Raw genomic sequence first — 19,472 nt, 5'->3', positions numbered from 1 at the left:
GAGAGTCTGACAACATCTGCCGCTGCCGGAGCTCCCCAGCCGCGCTCCAGCCGTACAGCAGCGCCTTTTAAACCCCTGAGGAGGTGCCCGAGGGCGCTCGGACATCGGGACGGTCTGGGGGTCAGCGGAGCCCAGCAGCCCGAGCTCCCGGCCGGGGCCGCTCGGCGGCGGCGGGCGCAGCGCTCCCAGCGGGACACGGCGGCGCGGCGGCGGGGGCGGGAATTTGGGGAGGATCCCTGGCCGGGCCGGTGCGTGTGTGTGTGTGTGTGTGGTGTGTGTCTGTGTCTGTATGTGTGTGTGTGTGTGCGTGTGCCGGTGAGCGGCTCAGGCCGCCTGACGCCAACCGGGCCACATCCATCCCGCTCCCGCTCCCGCTCCCGGCGCGGAGCCGCCCGTCACCGCCCGCCAGCCGGTAACAACTTCGCGTCCCCCCCGCGCCTCTCCTCGCTCGCTGCCCGCCGTGCCCGCGCATCCTCCTCCTCCTCCTCCTGCTCCCTCCCTCCCTCCCTCCCTCCCCCGGGTGGTCCCCGGCCCGGGGGCAGGACCGCGGCGCGGGAGCGGCTCCTCGGCAGCGCTGCCCTCCGCTCTCCTCCCTGCCCGGCATGATGGCGTCCCTGCGGCGGCCCGGGGGGCACCGCTCCCGGCTCCAACTTCGGCGGTAGGTGCCACGCCGGGCCCGCCGGGAGGCACAGCCTTTCCCCGCCGGGAAGCCGCCGTTCTCCTCCTCCTTCTCCTCCCCGTTCCCGTTCCCGGCCCCATTGTGCGCCCCCGGGGACGCGGCGGAGCCCCCGCCGGCCGGGGCAGGGGCCGCCTTTGTGTGTGCGGGAACAGCCCTTCGCCTCCCGCCTCGGCCCAGCCGCGTCCCTCTCCCTTTAGTTTATATTTTTTTCTTTTTTTCTCCCCCCCCCCCCCCCGTTCTTTCTTTCCGCAGCCCCTTCCCCTCCTTTCCCTCCCCCCCCCTTCCCTTCTTTCTTCTTTAATGACAAATCTGTGCTTAGAGGTCAAGGAAAGTTCACTTAATTTTTTTTTTTCTTCTCACTGTTAAAGGGCTTGGACGCTTGAGATTTTCCCCCTCCTCAGTATAGTTTCTTCATATACTTGTACAGCCAAATAATCTTATCCTGAATATAGATCTTTAGAGCTTATTAAGATTTACTGGCGTGGAAATATTTAGTCATGCGTTCGAAAGGATCTGGGCCAGATACTGACTATTTTTTTTTTATATAAACCGAAGTCAGAGGGAGTTCTGCCCGAAGCAGGGTTGCTGTGATTGCTCTTTTGTTAGTAGAATAATCTGAAGAAGATATGTGGTACGACCTTACAGTTTGATTTTACAGTATCTGAATAATTCGAGCTTATTCTGAAAATCAATTATTATTTTGGTGTATTTTAGGATAAAATGATGCTCACTGCATGTCGAAAAGGGTAACAGTTTTATTTAGGGAAGTATTATAAACAGAGGTTAATAAAAGCAGTATTGTTGGATCCAGATGGAGAGGACTAAAAGTAGATGTGTATTTCAGATACAAGCAAATGGAAAAGATCATTGACTGAAATATGTCAGTGTTTAATGGATGTCAGTGCTTAAAGATACAGTGTCTTGAAACTAATATGCTTAGGAAAGAGCTGTCATAGCTGATAGTTTGAATCTCTTGCACACAGAGGAGAAGTCAAAGAAAACTTGCTTAATTTTTTCACCTCCAATAGTTACATGTGTTTTTAAGCAGCAGTCAAGAATAAGACTAAAAACTGAAGCTAACCCAGCCCACAGAGAACACTTCTTTGCAGGCGTGTGTCTGTGATTCTGTCAGTCTTCATGTGGCTGACTGTGTGCACCTTGTCCTGTCAAACAATAGGAGCAAATCATGTGAGAGAACCTAAGATTGACTTAATTTTTTCTTTTACTTGTCGGTAATTACTCTGCTGAATTATGGGACATGAGTTTGTTAGTTGCAGCTGATTAATACTCATTTAATTTTCCCATTGAAGCAGAGAGCAGTGCTATGAAGCTTTTTAGAGGTTCTCATTGGATTTTACTGCAAGTTTTGAGTGCTTGTTTCATTACTGTGACTGGAAAAGCACCAGTGTGAAAATGAAGGATATCTGGCCCTTTTTGAAGTACTTGCTGTGGTCTTAGGGATGAAATCTTGCAATTTACTTCAGACTGTAAGTAGGTGGTAGAGAGAAATTTCCCTTGATTTGGGTGATCCAGAGGCCTTCCACAGCTACCAAAAAGGATCAGTTCAAGGCATGATCAGGTTACCCCAAGGGTAGGGATTTGTCCTTGCGTCTGTTTTGACCCCATTACCATTGGATATGTAATCAAATACATTTTTTCCTACTCTGTCCTGTTCAGCTTGCTTTTTCGTGTACCCTTGAAGATGTGATGATCCAATACATTTGAGAAAAGTGACTGAATAAACAGATGGAGATCTTTCTGTTTTGGTATAAATATTAACTATCAATCAAATATTTGAAAGCTGATGAGTTTAGTGTTTGTTTTTCCCCTGTAGTTTGAACACAGAGTAAAGAGTTGGATGTGAAGAAAAGCAATACAAAGGTTAATTAAAGTACTACTTGTGTTTCTGAGTACTGGGAAATTAATCAGATTAAACTATGAGTTTCTTTGCTTGGTATAAAGATTTTAAAAATGAAGAGGTTATGACTTTTAATTTTTTTTTTTAAATTGAAGCATGAACGCACTGGATATTACATATAGCCAGTGTTCTATGAAGCCCAAGTTGTGTGTGTAAAATAAAAGCTCATTTGAGTAGTCCTACAGGCCTAATGGAGGCATCATCTCAGCTTTATAAATAATGTAAGTTGTGTATAATGTGGAGTCCCCAGAGATTGCAGAGAAAGCATCATTACCAGCCTTTTCAACCTGCTGGAGATCTTAAATTGATTTACAGCACTGAACTGGTGCAAAATGATACATCAGGATGACACAGGGTCAACCTGTAAAAGTCTATGATGTGAGCCTGTTAGTTCGGTCATCATAATTAAACCATATTATGAGGGCAGTGAAGCAAGTGTCTGTGACATGTCCCATTGTGCTTCAGATACGGGTGGTTTAAGAATCAAATAAAGACAGCACCGTGTTTTTTATTTAAGTTATGCAAAGAGTAGTTGAAATTAAAGCTTGTGGGAAAATGCTGAACCAATTTAGGTTGACTCTTAACCTCTTCCTTGCAGTCATTAGGAACTGAAATAGATGAAGGCATGTGCAGCTTGGAGATGTGTGCGTGGGGAAGTGGTTGTGAGTGAATCTCTGAATTTTATATATCCTTTCTCAAGCCTCAGAATCAGCTAGACTTCACCTGCAGACTGTGCTGTCAGATATCCACGGGACAAACAGCCAAACAAGCCAATTGTTTGGGCTTCTCCCCCTCCTCCCCCCCCAGTATTTTTATCCTACTGAAGTTTGTAATTTACTGTTGAAATGTTCCTGCAGATTTGAGTTCTTGTATAAGACAGAGCATTTTAGTCGTATCTTGAACTATATGACCAAACTTATTTTAGAACAGACACTGTAATTTTGAATATGGCTTGGCATAGCTCATTCTGCTTTTCTTTACTGAAGGCAACTGTGGCTTCAGATTTGTGTTTCTCTCTAAGTGCCTTAGCAAGTAGCATGCCACAGAGTAAAATGTTTATTAAATACTAAGCATTTTAGGTCTTGCTGTTTCTACTGGTAAAATCACTGTGATGTTTTGTGGGAAAAATCCTGAAAAAACTCCTTTTTCCCCCCTCCTTTCTGCTAGTCAGTGTACTCCCAAACCTTGGGGATTTGAGAGTTTTGCAGTTGTTAGTGGTTAAACTAACTCCTTATACCTGAATTGGTGTGAACTCTGCACTCAGTCTCCTGAGCTTCTCCCAGCCAAGAAAGAAACATATCTTATTTTTAGTCACAAACAAGTTAAAAAAAGAAAAATCGAAGCATACAAGAGAAGCAGAGAAAATAAATGGTCACTAGTGGTAAGAGATCCATTAATCTCCAGGTTCAGCTGCATCTCAACAGCATGTGCTTTAGCTGAGGTGCTTTCTGAGTGGTGGCAGGTAAGAGAATTAAAGCTTGCAGTGTCTTACAAAATGTGGAGCTGTCTTCTCCTCTGTCAGTGCAGATGAAGAAACCACCTTGTTGAAGAGAGAGCCATAAAATCTGTGAAAATGAAAGTGAGATTGCACAAATTGCTTTATGGTTAATGAAGTGATTCTGCCGACCTGTAGGGTTTTTTTGTTGTTGTTGTTGTTTGTTTTTGTTTTGTTGTGTTTTTTTTTGTTGTTGTTGTTGTTGTTTGTTTGTTGGGGTTTTTTTTAAATTTCTGGGTTAGATTTTCATGACAAACTCACCCAGTTGTGCTTTCAGAGTGGGGAAGGGTCTGTTCTGCCCTTAAAGACTTAACTGATTTCCCAGTAGTAACAGCAGACTAGTATTCTTCACTGGCCTTTCTTCTGTGTCTAGCAAAAAATTGAACGCATACCAGTCAATAATTAAAAGATGATATGCAGTTCCTAGAAATTTATCTTTGAAATTAACTGAATGGAAAATTCAAGTTTAAAACATAAATCCCAAGTTGGCAAGTGAGGCTTGAAATGCTGGTGACCTAAAGGCTCATCTACACAGCTATCTTGCAATTCTCGAGCTGTTATGCTCGAGCATTGATGGTATAACTGTAGAACAGCATAGAGAATTTGTCTATTAGAACAGAGGTTTTTGCTTGGGATGGGAAAGAGGTTACTTTAAATTTATGCTTTTTAATTTATAGAGTTGTGTCCCTGCAGACTGGTGTGTAACTATTTCTGTTAAAATGTTTCTATTTTTCAAGATTCAAAATAACCGGAGATAATGTTAGATTGTACCTTTTGTGAAGGGCATTGCAGAGGGTGGACTCAGAGGTGAGGAGGAGGATGCTCTTGGCTGGCTAATGGCTGCCACAAAGATCCCTATCCTGCTCCTCAGACAAATGTTCATTTGCATTACAGAAGCTTTTCGGTTCGCCGTGTATTTGAGTGGGGGGCACTTTTGTTTTTTAAAGGGATAGAGAAGGCAAACATTTAATAAAATAGGCTCATTTCAAGGAATAAAAATGTTTTCTAGAGTGAACCCAGATTGTACAGGATCTCTCCCTGCATCCGTTTGATGCCTGCATGTGTTGGCATTGAAAGTTCCTCCTAGTTCAATAGGAACAAAGGTCGAACGCACTACTCCTAATTAGCCCCTTTGAAGTCAAGTGTTCGATGCAGATAGTGCTGAGCTGTGGAGATGGGTCCATTTTCGTTATTTCTTCTATTTTGGGGAAGACAAGAGGATGTGGATTGGGTACTGTGGCCCTAGGATTACTGTGATGGAAGGGTTGTGGGGCTGTGTGACCACAGTGCCAGCCCTGACAGCTGTCCTGTGTGTGTGGCACAGAAGCTGGACTGAGCTGGCATCGGATGAGAAAGGGTTTTCTGCAAGTAGGGGTTGTTTTGCTCAGCTGTACTCTCCTGGTGACTGCTGTCTTGGGAGACTCTGTAGAAGCTGAGTTTAGATCAAGAGTTAAAGCTTTTTTTCCCCCTCTAGACTTGCCAGTGCAGAGAACCTGACCAGTAGAGCTATTCTGGACACTTGCACAATTCAGTCATTCTGTCGTAGCTCTGTAATGATTTTGGACTATATGTCACTTTTATTTCCATATAGGTTATCCACTTGGGAGACTGATACTGGAACAGATGTCACCAGCCTTCCTCATTTAGTTCTTCCCCCACCCTTTCCCTAGTATGCACAGACAAAGTCTAGAGTACAAGGAGGAAAACAAATTATTTTTAAACATGCCTTTATATAAGTCATTATATTTAGGCACTGTTCAAAGCAGTATCATCCAAAACCAGCTATTATGTTGACTTGGCATGTAAGCAAATCATTAATGTGGTTCACCAGTGATTTCTGAAGCATTATTTCATATTTTGTACTTAAAAAGGGAACACTCTTCCCAACATGGCAGCAGATGAGACTGTCTGAGTAAGTCGGTACGGACAGTCTGAATTATAGCACTTAGTGGTATTCAGAAGTATATAACTTGCAAGTTTTTGTCATTAAAATCATTAAAATGCCAATCCACATCAAAGTGATGTATGGACTATCAATCCAATATCGGGGAACATGGAAATAAGATATCCATTAAAAAGTTTTACGATGCTGAAGTGATTGTAGACAGAATCATGAGAGTTTCTGCTCTCTCCTCGTGTCTGTCCCCAGCATGGGTGTCATAATCACGTCTGCCCTCCAGATTTGACTGACAGACCTTCTTTCAGTACTTGGAACTACTGTTTGAGGGGAAGCTGAAAATATGTCCTCTCAATACAGATTTCATCCCTGAGTAGAACTTGGATTTCAGGATTTACAGCATTACAGAGTTTCTTCTACAGAGGTTGCAAGACTGATATACGTGTTTAATGTGTAAGTAAATGAAAGCAAAAAAAGCATGTGTGCACACAGGGCTAATACTTGACACTTCTGCAGCAGGTTGAAAAGTTTTCCATGAGTTCAGAGAATCCTGTAAGTTCAGATTGCTTGGGGCATGTAGTGACCATAGTTGATGATATTTTTACTTTTCTTCTCCTCTTTGTTCAATATTTGCTAATTGGTATCTCATTCTTCTGTGTTTACATGAAAGATTGGTTTACTGAGGATATTTTTCTTGTAAATAAGTTCAGACTTCTGATTTCAAGCATTGTAAGGCATTGAAAATAATAGCAGCATTCTGTCTGTTGAAACCATGGTGTAAGATTCTTTAAGATATCCTAAAGTATGTAGGATTATTCAGAGTGGATAGGTATGCCATATGTGCACATGTGAATACCTAAAATAATAGCCACTGTTGAAGGTGAAATTATTTGGATCAGACAAAGGAGAACTTATATATAGTTAAGAAGAGCCTGTAAATTTGTCAAGGTTTGTGTATGTAATAACTGTTTATATATGAATACATAAATGCTGTTTAAATGCTTAAAAGCATAAAATCAGTTTTGGTTAAAGTTGAGGTACGTAACTGGAGAATCACGTTGCAACAAATTGTGGCATCCACTGAAATGTGTTCCTAAGGATGACAGGAGGAGGAAACATCTGCTGTTCGGTCAGATGCTCTTAATGAGCTGCATGTTTGACTTTATTCTGCCAATATATTACACCTTTGTATCTGTTTGGTTGCATTTGAATGTTGATGTGGGAGAACTTAATCAAGTGCCCTTGTTGTCTTACATGTATCTTACTAGTAATTCAACTGACCTGTTGAGGAACAAAGTATGTGGCTTGTAACTAGCTGTATTTTCTGAGGCAGGGAAGAGAGGGCTCTCAGAAATTTTCTCAAGACAAATGTGGTAGTGTGTGTAAAAGAAAGGGTGGAAAGTGATGTAGAACTGACATCTCCTGCTCTTTTGGTTGATGATTTAATTCTCTGTGGTGTCCCTGTAATTTATAAAGCTGAGGAACAGCAAAAAACATACAGATTGGGGTTTTTTATTCTTTATTGTTTTTTAACTCCTTGCCCTTTTCTTTCTAGCCCTCCCAAGATGTTGCAAAACAAACTCTGCCAGTGTTTTGGTAGGACAAAAAGGTTGGCAGAACACTCTTGCTCACTGTTGGCCAGTTGGTTTTTTTTTTCAAGGTTTTCTGAGCTGTCTTACATGAAACAAGAAAGTTACTTTCAAGTTAGGCCGCTAGCACCTGCTTATGAGTGTAGATGCTGCTCACAGGTCCTGAAAAGTTACTAATGGCTTATCAATAAAACATAGTCCTATTGGATGAAGGGTCTTTCTCTTGATATCCAAATGCTCTGTTGTGAAATTTGACGTATTTTTACCACTGTTATGGTTTCTTGGCTGAAATATACTTCCAGGAAGGCAGGTTTGGTTTTATTTTAACCTAGGAAGGGCTTTATTTAGGTTAGTATAATTACATGTTGTCTGATTAATTTTTTTTTTCTGTTGACCTTACTCCCTGTACGATAAAATAATCCATCTGGCCTTTGCAGATAGGCTGGGAGACAAACAGTACGTGAACATGACGGGGTTAGTCATGGTTGCTGAAGGTTTCTGGTGCTATAGTGATGAGCATGGTATGGGAACCTCTGTAGATGAGAATCTTTCAGTAGCTCCCAAGCAGTGAAAAGGGGGGTGGAAAAGTGGCTTCTTACTTGGGCTGTTCGTGAAGCAAGGTGACAGTGATGAGGACTTGCATTTTAGTGTACATGAAGCCCAACTTCAAGGGTACAGGCATGAAGGAAGGAAGTGTGATGCAACTCAGAAGGCTTCTGGATTCTTTGAAGTGATCAAAATCAGGGGGAAAAGCAAGTTTTCTTATGCCTCTGCCTATACACAGTAAATAGAGCTCATTCCCTACCCCGGTAGCACTTGATGTGATTTTGTAGTTGTGCTGAGGCAAGCAGAGTTCTATCCAGTTTTCCTGAACCGGTTGCTTTTCTGATGTGAACCAAATTCTTGTTTCCAAACGATTGGCAGGTGGTTCTTTAGAGAACTTCACAGAATCAAGGTATGGTTCAGATTGGAAGGGACCCCTGCAGGTCATTTGGTCCAGCCCTCAGCTCAATCATGGCCACGTAGGTTGCCCAGGACCGTATCTGGGTGACTCCTCTATTTTTCCAGTTATATGACAACTGCGCTGTTGTTTTGTCACAAAAGCGAAGAAAGCAGGTTTGAAATTTATCTAAACCTCAGAGGCCTGACCACATGATGGCTTCAGGGATTGTTATATGTGTAATGCGTTTACACTGGTTTAATTTCAAATGTGTGGTCTTTCAGGAATCTCAAACACGTTTAAAGCATGTGCTTCCCTGCACAGGGAAGGAAGAGGGAGGTGAGGGAGACATAGACCCAACTTGAGTGGCTCTACTAAGGTCTTATCATGAATCTCTAACGTTCAGGACCGGAATTTCATCTTTCTTCACACAATCTTTCCTCTTGTCAGACACTTCTGCCTTTTTATCACCGAGGAGAGAGATAGAGAGATATAGAGAGGTAGATAAAAAAGACAATGATTATGTCTTTGTCCTAATTGTTCTGCTAACTACCCGGTGAATGCAGTAACTAACTACAGTGATTTGAAAAATGTGAAGTTTGACCTGGCTGAATGGCTTGGAAAACCTGACTTAAGTATAGGTTAACATCTCGACTATTACAGTTTCCCGTTTTGCATTTTTGCCCGCTGCTGGCTTTACAGTCTGGCATATTTAATAACAGGCCCTTTATTATCCATGCTAGCTAGTGTCAGTGTTAAGTGCTTTCACTTGGATGTAGTGGCCAAAGGAAAAGTCTTTGTCTTTATTAGCTTAAAAACTTAAGATAATGTAATTACAGTTTCTGTAATGTGTCGTATTTTATTTCATCTGGGAAATATTTTAAAAATGCTCTCAGCTTAAAACTCTTCAGTGTGTGGTATTTTTGGATAGATGGATATGAAATCACTCTTCTTTTTTCCAAAGTCTGCTGTCTAGTTACTAGAGCAGAAGGCAGTGACAGGAGAGGGGGGTTGAAGTGCTTGCTGGAGTGTTTGGTTATTCAGAACTGGCCAGGTCAGAACTCCTTGCTTCAGGAATGAGACCAGGTTTTGCAGATCGTGTCTGAGTGTGAACTAATCTTTGACCTGGTTATCATCTAAAATTCAGGGGTGGCAGCTCCACAAGATAGAGAGAACTCTTAACAGTTGGGTTTCTCTCAACCCCAGCCATGATTTCTTTGTGTTTGCTGGCGGGCTGACTTCAGCGCTCATCCTGCTCTGAGCTAATCCCGCAGAACGTTTTTTTTGGTTGATGTTGTTTTTGCCAGGTTAGGAAGGGGAATTGACTGACAAATAGAGGGGAAATTATGTTGGAGTACTGAGGCTGGCACACGAGACTAAAGGGAAACCTTTTGTCTTTGGGTGGGAGCGAGCTCGTGAGGCTGCTCATCTGCTTGTGGGCCAAGGTAGCCAGTTATAAAAGAGTGCTGTAGGACTCCCAGATGAAGACTTCCTTAATACTCTTGCCAAGGAAAGGTCTAATTTACAGGGTTTTTTTCCCAGATACTTACGTTGGTGATTAGCATGGTGAGGTTAGACTGCCAAGAGTTACGTCAGTCACAAGGCCCCAGTGTAGTTATATTGGCAGCAAAACGACGGTGATTAATGATACAGTGTATTTTATGGGGGGTGAGGGAGGATGGATGGGCAGCAACACTTAAACAAGCTTTTCTAGGCAAGTGCTGTTTTGCTGGTATAAGCTGCAAGCTGTGTTAGAAATGTTTTTCTAGTTTAATGCAACCCTATGAGTAGAGCACATCTAGTGCACCCTGTGAGACAGGACAAATGCTCTTCCTCATGAGGAAAAGAGTGTCCTCCAAGTTTAACTTCTTAGTAGTAGAAAGTTTATTTTGCTCTTCAGAGGATGAAATAACTTGAAACAACTGGCAGACCATGTACTGTTAGCAGCATTATCAAGAAACCAGAGAAAAGGTAAATATTAAACCCGTAAAAGCAGACTGGGGTTTACCAGAAATCACTGCCAGTGAAGCTGATACATGCCATGAGCCAGTGCACTGCTTAGAGCTTTCCTGGGTTCAGCACCACTGCATAAATAAATCTCTTTCAAATTTTTGGCTTTCAATCCACTTTTCTCAAAGGAAACTTAGAAAGCATTTGTTTTGACACCATATGGTAAACGTGTTTAAAAACCTTTCTTGTTTCTTGCATCTTTGTATTTCTCAACTTCAAGGAATTAGACTATCTACATATTTAAAGTACAAACTTTAGGTATTTCCCTAGTGGCAGTGCTGGAGCAAGGTACTCGCTGAATTCCCTTGTAGCCCTCCTCTCTGCTGAGGAACTATCCAGAATCTGGCAGGCCAACTGCAATTTTTGAAAAATTTTTTTCCTCTGGCTTGGCTACAGGCTTCTTTGAAGTTTTTTGTTCTGTAAAGAAAACATCACCATAACTGGCATAAATACTCCAAGGCTATTTTTTTCAGTTTACTGAATGACTGTTCCCTTTGCCCTTGTCCCCACTAAGTTTATCAACTATGACTCTTGTTCATGGTCAGACCCGATGCATCTCCTGTGGTTTGTGAACCGGGAGTGGCTGAGAACTTGGAGTTCTGGTACCAGGCTGCTTTGGCTGAAATCTCATATTTCTGATTTTTTTTTTCATCACACCTTTGCCTATCTTCTTGCTTCCCCTGACTTGGGACACAAGGGCTCTCAATCTTCCAGGCCAGCCAGCAGTCAAGGTTATTTGAGCCTAAAGGCTTGTTATCTTGGCAGCTGGGGAGTACTGGTTTCATCCCCAGAATTAAAGGCATCTACTTTAATGACTTAAAGACAAGGAGTCTGAAATGTTGGTGTGTTCTTTCTGTACACCAGCTTTCAGCCTAAAAGTAAGTAGTCTTGGAAAGCTGCAAGTCCTGGAAGTTCACTCTTGCAGTCTCACTTTGTGACTTTGGAGTTTGGAGTCCTTCTGTCTGTCCTCTGTAGTAGGACAGCTATGACTGTTCAGTAGCATGCAGCAGTGGAAAATTTGGGAAGCATTATAGCTGTTTTAGCTATCCTGCTGCTGACCTTGCAGAGCATGGTTTCTTTGGGAAATGCTGTATTTTGGTGTCTCAGCTGCAAGGTTGCAATGCTGCAACTTTGCCAAACCTGAATTTTGAAACTTCAAACTGCTCTTGGAAAATTAGGGTGCAGTGAGTAATAAGTTGCCTTATTTCCATATGCAGAATCACACAGGCTCTGTAATAAAAAAAAAAAAAAAAAATTGTAGATAAGGAAAGGGTACTGAGTAATTCTTTATGTGGCTTGATTCCTCTTCCAAAAATCATAAAAAGCTTGGAGATAACCAGGGGATCAGACAGATAGATTACAGCCTTTTTCTTGTGTTGTAAAACTTCCGTATTCCCAGTAAGCAATGTAGGAGGATATCTCCCACTTCCTTTCAAGCTATGCTGTTCCCAACTGCTGTATTAACTATCAGTTTCTATCTGTGGATTGAAGCCTTTGTACAAAATGCTCCAAAGCCTTGATCTCTGGCATATGAGAAAACAGTTTGACGTGAGATTCTGCAGATGTTCTGGCACAGGGCTGTGACAGCTGCTTTTGCCTCATCCCACAGTTTTTTGGATCTCTCTGGCTCCTCACGGATGTGTGCACCCTTGTTTTGCCCTTTCAGAAGGGGAAAAGTGTGTCTGTGACTTCTGGGCCTATGCTTGGCCCGTTCCCTGTGGGCAGTGGTTAGGAGACGTGTTTCCTTGGCTGTGGTGAGAGCGGTAGCACTGGCACATGCCTCAGTCTCAGCCACAGTGCCTTTGCCCTCTGTCCCCTCATTGTAGTGGTCATGGGCTCTTGCTCAGGGCCAAGTGACTTGGTGGTGTGGTGGTGTTGCTTGGGGTAACAGTATGTAGTTTTACAGAAAGGTCTTGGTGCCATCCTGCCAGCAAACACTTTGTGCTGGCGGCCACCTCTCTGGCTTTTTTTGTCTAATACTTGCCTCTTAATCAGTAGCTTTGAAGAGTTTTTTGTTATGTGAGGAAGTGGTGTGACCGAAGGGAAAGGGAGCTGTGTCTCCTGAGCAGCGGCTCAGCTCTCTCCATGACAATGCTCTTTCTGCTGACAAGGTTTTACAGGCTTAGGTATGGCAGGACAGAGCTGCACTGGCAGCAAGTTCAGCTGCAGTCAGTAAACTTCTTTGGATCAAAATGCTCTGAGAATGGAGCTGTTAGACTTCACTGGTGAACTGATTGTCATCTGGAAGGTTGTTGGCTTCCAACCACAATAATATGTGATGCTTGTTTTCTTCCAAGTGTGCCTGCTGGTCCAGAGGAAAGCTGGTGATCCTTAATGCCTGGTCTTCAGTTGAACCAAGAGTTGTTCCTTTGAGCCTGTAGAGTAATTGGATGAAAACATTTGTAAAAGTGAGACCATAATTGTGTGTCAATTGCCTTCATAATCGTGTGTCAATAGCTTTATTCTCCACAAGTATAGGTTTGAATATTGGTGAAATTGTACCCCATCCTGGGATTATACTGGGGTGTAGTTGAAGGCCATTCAAGTTCTTACTCTAGGCAAGCTTAGACTTGTACCTCACATGCTGGTAGAGGCCTTGATCAACCTCTCCTCTGTGTTTGCTGCTGTATTTTAAACGTGAACCCAAAGCTTCCTTGACCTGATCTCATGAGGATCCCTATAAATTTCTATTTGCCTGTAAATTGCAATCTTTCAAGAGTTTAACTGTCCTGTGTGTAAGCTGAAGGGGCATCTGTAAACGCTGTGATCTTGTCTCCCTCCATTTGTGAGTTTGGGTGTCTTGATAAGTACCAAGATACTACCAGGAAGCATCTGCTGTGATGAGGTCCTGCAGCTGCTGCTCGGTGTCCTGAGGACCTGGAGCACACTGGAGTTTGTGTCATCTGAAGTCCAATCCCGGTTTTCAGAAGGACACTAATGGCATGCTGTAGCTAAATAATGTTTCATTGGACAGTGGAAACCTGGCAAATATTGGTGTTTGTTTCTGCGTTGTATAAACTTGGCTTGGAAAGCTGTGTCATCTTTAAACACTTTCTCTGTCCAGAATGGTAGTTGTGAATTGCAAGACACTTCCCAAAATCTAGGATTTTAAAGACATTTTAAAGACATGAAGAAGATTCAGTGTTTTAAAGGTCATGTAAAGGCAAAAAATAGCTCCTTAGTCTTTTGCAAATAAGACAAAGACCAGGAAAGATAGAGGAATCCTTTAAAAAAAGTAAAGCATGAATCTCATCAAATGCATTGAAATGTCTTCAGTATTGGCAAACTGAGGAGGTATTCTTATTTCAGGTGTATAAGTCGTGGATGGGAGACTAATCTGTGAAAAGATTTATTTAGTTTAATGACATTCCCTTTTGGGTTTAATTTTCATCAGTTTGTTCTGCTTTGCTGAGGCTCAACCCAGAAGTTCTTTCATTAATAAATAAGTAATTTTTCTTCTCACTTTTTGTCATCTCTTGCTTTCGTGGAAGATTCTGCTTTGAAGCTGGGGATCTTGGGCTGTCATTTAACATCTTTACTTAATCTCTGATAAATGAGGTCTGGGTCACAGTCTTTGGAAGTGGTTTAATGCAGCTGATGTAACTGTATTGGTAAAATGAATCATTTGGAGGTGCAGTGACTTGCCTTAGCTTAGCATAACTGGAGTGCATTTGATGGGGTTCCCTCAAAAAATACCCTGTTGTAGCACTGCTCTGTCCGGGGCTGACAAACTCCTTTCTAAATTCATGCAGTCTGTGCTAGACTGTGCTGTTCTCTGAAGACAAAACACATCTTGCATTTTATGAGCTTTTACTCAAAAATTTTGATGCCTGAGTGATGATGGGCATTTTTCTGATTTTTGTTCTAAAGGTTTTCCTTTGTGCTGCAGATGTACGTTATAACTACTTTTAAGAAACAAAAATCCCTGAAAGTGACATGTCAGTAAATTTTCCCCATCTCACCTGTGAAGGAAGTTCCTCCCGCCCTGTGCTGATGAATTGGAGGGAAATGCTTTTTTCAGCTGATAAAAAGAAATAAAATTCCGTGCCCTTCCCAAAGGAGGAATTCAACAATTGGACAAGTGGCGTGGGACCATGTGTTGGTTTGTAAAAGGATATAGTTTGTAAAGATGTTTCCTTTGATGCCTGTGATGAATATGGATGTGTTTCCGTTGGAGAGGGTTTTGATTAAATTATGCAATTAGAGCTGACCAGACAGATCTAAATATAGGAAGAGGTTTCAGTTATCCTGCCTTTGTGTGTATTAACACACCCACACAGATGTGTGTTTGTTATTGTTGTAAACAACACCTGTTTTCTAAAGACAGTTCAAAAAGTCAGGAAAGGGAATGGTCTTTGTGGAAAAAGGGAGTTCCATAGGAGTTTTATGATGAAAGGGGGGGGAAAAAATCTGTTTCCCCCAGCTTTTTGACCTTTTATAAAAGGACTTCCAACTTAATTTTAATAGCTGGACTAGTCCTGTCATCCTTGTGGATATCCCATGCTCACAAAGCTATAGCCAGTGCTCTGGACTGGTCTTATAGGTTCTTCTGCATTTTTCAGGATTTGGTCTGTGTCATCTAATGATGCTGACTGAGCTCCTTGGCTGCTCCTGCACTCCAGAGTGCTCCTAGTTCCTGGTGGGACAACATGTGGATAGAGCAAAAGTGAAATTGAGAAACCTGCTCCAAAGATGCACAATGAAATACCCACTGTGATGGTTCATAATCCATTCTGTCTCTTGTTTGGATATGTTTTTCTTTTGAATGTTTTGTCATAATTTGAGGATTTCTTTAGAGGCCTTCAGCTTGGAGAGAGTGAAAAATTAAGAATCTCCTCCTCCACAGCATTTAGGGAAAAAAACACATCATGAAAACTATTCTGGTAAGTTTTGTGGTTCACAGCATTGTATTCATCTTATAGGTTATTTTAGTGAAGTTCATAGTTTTGCAATCCCATCTGTGCCAGAGTTTTGACTGAATCATCAAGTTACAGTTCCTTCCTGACTTCAGTTAAAATACTAAGTTGCGGTTTTAGAGATAATCTTTGAAAGCGCATCCGATTCAGTCCAACTGCTTTCCGACACCAGAAGGGATTTGTGCACACCTGGGTGTGTGTTTTGATCTATCCTTCTTCTACTAGCCCTGGTGTGCACTAGGTTTATCCAGCTTCCAGTATCGTGGCAAACTTGGTTTTAGTTTTTTTGTGTAGTCTTGGCAAGTCAAGTAAGGATGGTGAGGAGACCAGCAGGCTTTTTTAAAGGAAGAGCTGGTGGTTTGTGATTTTGTGGAATCTCAGGTGCATCTGAATGCAGGAGTGAGTGAAATTCAGCAGTGCCAGAGAAATTTACCGTTTCTTATCCCTGGTGAAAAAGGCAGGATTTGAGGATCCGGTGATCACTTAAGAGGCTTGTTGGTTTTTGTAAACAAGGTGGAGCTGAAGGTGTAATAAAACTCATGCAAGATGTGGTGTTCAAATTTGTTCTCAGGAGTATGGTTTTCAATATGTCAAAACAGTTGCAAAGGCATTGGGAAGAAATGTTCTTAACCAGGAAAAGGGCAAATTTAATTGTTGATGCATGTGTGTCAAAACTGGGAAAGCACCTTTGCTGTGTGCTTTTCTCACAATTATGTATTTCCTCAGAAAGTTTTTATGCCATTTGAATTGTGTTGTAACACAGGATTTGGTTTCTAATGTATTAGAAATGTATTGGTATTTTTTCTGGAGAAGCACCAGTGAAGTTACCATAAGTCTTTCAGATCTGATAACTTCAAGTCCAGAAAACCTGCAAGAATTTGCAATTGTTTTACTCTTGTGATGGTGATAATTGAGACTTCAAGGGCAGGGATCACCCCCTGAACTAAGGGGTGTGTGAAGGTATCTGACAGGATTTTCTCTGTGGGCTGTACAATGATATATGGGAGGTTTTCTTGGAAGGGCAATCCCTCAGCCAAATAGCATGAGTGGTGGCCCAAGAGGAGGCTGGACAGACCGAGTGTTTTGGGCTGTCTCGGGATCCAAGACACAGGTTACTTGGCAGAACAGGTGGGAGGTATCCTCCCTGCTCTTACTGGGCCTTAGTAAGGGAGTCTAATGCAGTGTCAGGAAAAAAGCTGCCTACTCTGTTAGGTATAATGAAGTATTTTCAACACCCAGTGTGCTCCTCTTTCCTCAAATAATATGTTATATATCAGAAATTAACACAGGATTGCATATTTTTTCTGGAATTCTTTCTACCATGCCAAGAAGGCATATAAAAGAGTTAATTTTTTTTTTTCTTTTTCTGCTTGTGCTTTTCAGAACTACAAGGAAAGGCAATTCAGGTTCTGTATAAACTCTCTAATGAGCTCTACAGCACTCTGAAATGAAACTTGTTTTCTTTTTACATGTGTATTGTAATGTCACTGAGGTTTCTACCAGGTTTCAGTGCATTTTTCCAAGCTGAGCAAGATCTGATCTCCTGCCATAAGGAAGTGTAAAGAAAGAACTTGTTGATTAAAAACAGGGTAATTCAGCAGAAGACTTTGGACTTCTTGTTTTACAAGTCACATTACTTGAAAAAAGAAATCGAAACTTTTTGCTGCTTGCTCCAAGAATAGGGAGCTAGAGGAAGTTAATGCACAATATGTTGTTACACATTCTAGCATTACAACTGCTTAGACTGCATGCTTTTTAGTAATACACAGAAATAGTTCTTGCAGGAATAAAGTGATAGCTCCCTGGCTTCTCTGCCAAAATCTGTTGGTTTTTTTCTTTTTTTTTCCTCCCCCTAAAGTTCTGAATATTGTACTGAATACGTGAGTTGCTGAAAATATGTGTCTTTCAGAGCAGGTAAATTACTACATATTTTTAAAGAAGCAGATTAAAATCTCTCTGCTTTTTATTTCTTTATATTTTTACTAAGTAATGGACACTGGGAGGAGGTATGTTGACTAAAATAAGATAAATTGAATTTTTAAAATGTAGTCATAGACTAGATGGTTTTCTCTATTAACAGTTATGTAGATTCTCTCCACTGTGGTTCCTGCCCCTTTTTATGTCTAACTGTATTAAGCATATATTAAAAATATTTAATAGGATCCTTTTTGCCTGCATCACTGAGCCTGTAATACAAATAATGAAATTAGTAGAAGAGTTAGAGCCACTTGTTTGCCTGAAACTTGGGCTAGAAGTTGTTTTGCTCCCCCTCCACCCCTCTGGGAGAGGATCATCTAATTGTCCTAACCTTTTCTCCACCCACTAAAACCGGTCATTTATGCAAAGTGGGACAGTTTCCTATGGGATCTCCTGTGGGAATTCGAAAACAGTCTCATTGAATATTTTACTGTCTGCTTAATGTTGATGACCAAGTTTTGAGGGCTAGAAAAATAGAACTTCAGTCTTAAGCATTTTGCCTAAATGTGTTTGTTTAAGTATAAAGCAGGCTAAACATGTGTGTATATATATATATATATATATAAAATGTTCACTTATTTTTTATAGGCTTCTCATAAGCTTTGTGCAGGTTTGTAAGTTAGTCCAAAGATGACACAAATCTTTAAACACTGCACAGCAGTGAAGGAAGACAAATAAAGCAGCATTGGGATTTAAAAGAAATTTGTTGATTCCAACTCATCCATCAGCAGACAGAACACATAATAAAAAGTGCATGGGTTTTGATGTGTAAAGTGTGACTGATAAGTGGGTAACAACTCAATTTCCTCTAAACTGATTCCAGGCTGCCTTTTGGAGAGCGTCCTGTCATTTGGCTTAAGTTTCTGTTTTGTCCCTACCTTGTGAATAAACATACCCTTCAAGGGCTGGTGGTCACTCAGCTATTGGAAATACTAACTCCCACTTTCCCAGAAAGTGCACGTGTATTTGGGGAAGAAGGACGCAGACTGTGTCATCTGCTGACTCGTGGTTTAATCTTTATTTTGCACTTCCAGCTGATAACACCACTTTGTGCAGAAGTAATACAGGAAATGATGCAGTGCAGAAACCAAGTGTGGCAGAAAGGGAAACGGAATGTACTGGCAAGGGCTCAGCCCTGCGGACGGGCTCTCTGCTTCTTGGAAACGAAAATCTCCACATACATTGCTTTCTCTATTTTTTTTTTTTCTTCTTATTTAGCTTCCTACTGGTATTGGAGCTTAGTGTGACTAGTGTACAGCAGCCTGTGAGTTTTCTCCCCCTTTCCTTATCTCATGCCTTGTTCAGGGCTTGGAGCGTGCTCAGGCTTTGTTGGGGCAGGCGGGACTTCAGCAGGAGTCCCTGGGCTGGAGGCTGGTGGCCAGCTGGGTCCTGCTGAGCTGCGTTGCTTCCAAGCGTACCTTGTGAGCTAATGCTGCTCCTCGTGCTCCCAGCAGTTGTTGCCACAGAGGTGCCAGCTGCTGAGATAATACCTTTGATGGTGATGGTGAAGTGTGTTCTGGAGCGCCTGATCGTGGGAGTGGGACGTGTGTGTGTTGCAGGATTTGATCCAAAGACTTCAGAAATTCTGTTGCTTTGGTCTGACTTCTTGGGGCTGCATCTGAATGTCGTCTTAGTCTCTGCAGAGCTCGTGTTAGGCTTGTATTTTCAGGCACTGATATAAACATACAGTCTTAATAGATGGGACTTTTCGTTTTTCACAGCAGGTAGCTTGGTGAAAATGGGTCAGGCCTAGGTAGAACCACGTCTGCAGACATTATCAATGTTGAAATAACTTTGGGTCAAAATTTAAACTTCATACTTTCTTTATTAGAGCTTTAACTCAAGCCTTTTGAATCTTTTTTTAAGATTTTCATTTGGATGGAGGTGAAGTAGAAAGCTTTACTTGGTGATATACTACAGGAACTTGTAACTTTTGTGTGTGGAACTTGTATCTTTTGTTTGAAAAATAGTGAAAAATTATATTTAGAATATTGATTAAGATACAGAGTATATATGAGTTGAGAATAACTCAGTTACTTACAAACATATTT

At 41.7% G+C, this 19,472-nt stretch overlaps 1 protein-coding gene across 5 annotated transcripts in view; it reads left to right on the top strand.

The window, feature by feature from the left end:
* SMAD1 (SMAD family member 1) overlaps positions 1–19,472 on the top strand; it is a 48,881-nt gene that overhangs the window by 1,537 nt on the left and 27,872 nt on the right. Inside the window, exon 1 of one of the 5 annotated variants that reach the window (XM_032686355.1) lies at positions 226–248. The exons of 1 other annotated variant lie outside the window; for it this stretch is intronic. The gene's annotated coding sequence lies outside the window, so the exon portion shown is untranslated. Of the gene's footprint in view, positions 1–225; positions 249–268; positions 413–530; positions 659–18,580; positions 18,686–19,472 lie in introns of those variants that run through there. 3 more of the 5 variants (XM_032686353.1, XM_032686351.1, XM_032686354.1) reach the window with 3 other exon arrangements.

Source organism: Chiroxiphia lanceolata, chromosome 4 (genome assembly GCF_009829145.1).
Source record: "Chiroxiphia lanceolata isolate bChiLan1 chromosome 4, bChiLan1.pri, whole genome shotgun sequence".
In the NCBI taxonomy this organism is placed as follows: Eukaryota; Metazoa; Chordata; class Aves; order Passeriformes; family Pipridae; genus Chiroxiphia; species Chiroxiphia lanceolata.
This window is presented reverse-complemented; position numbering and strand designations above follow the sequence as displayed.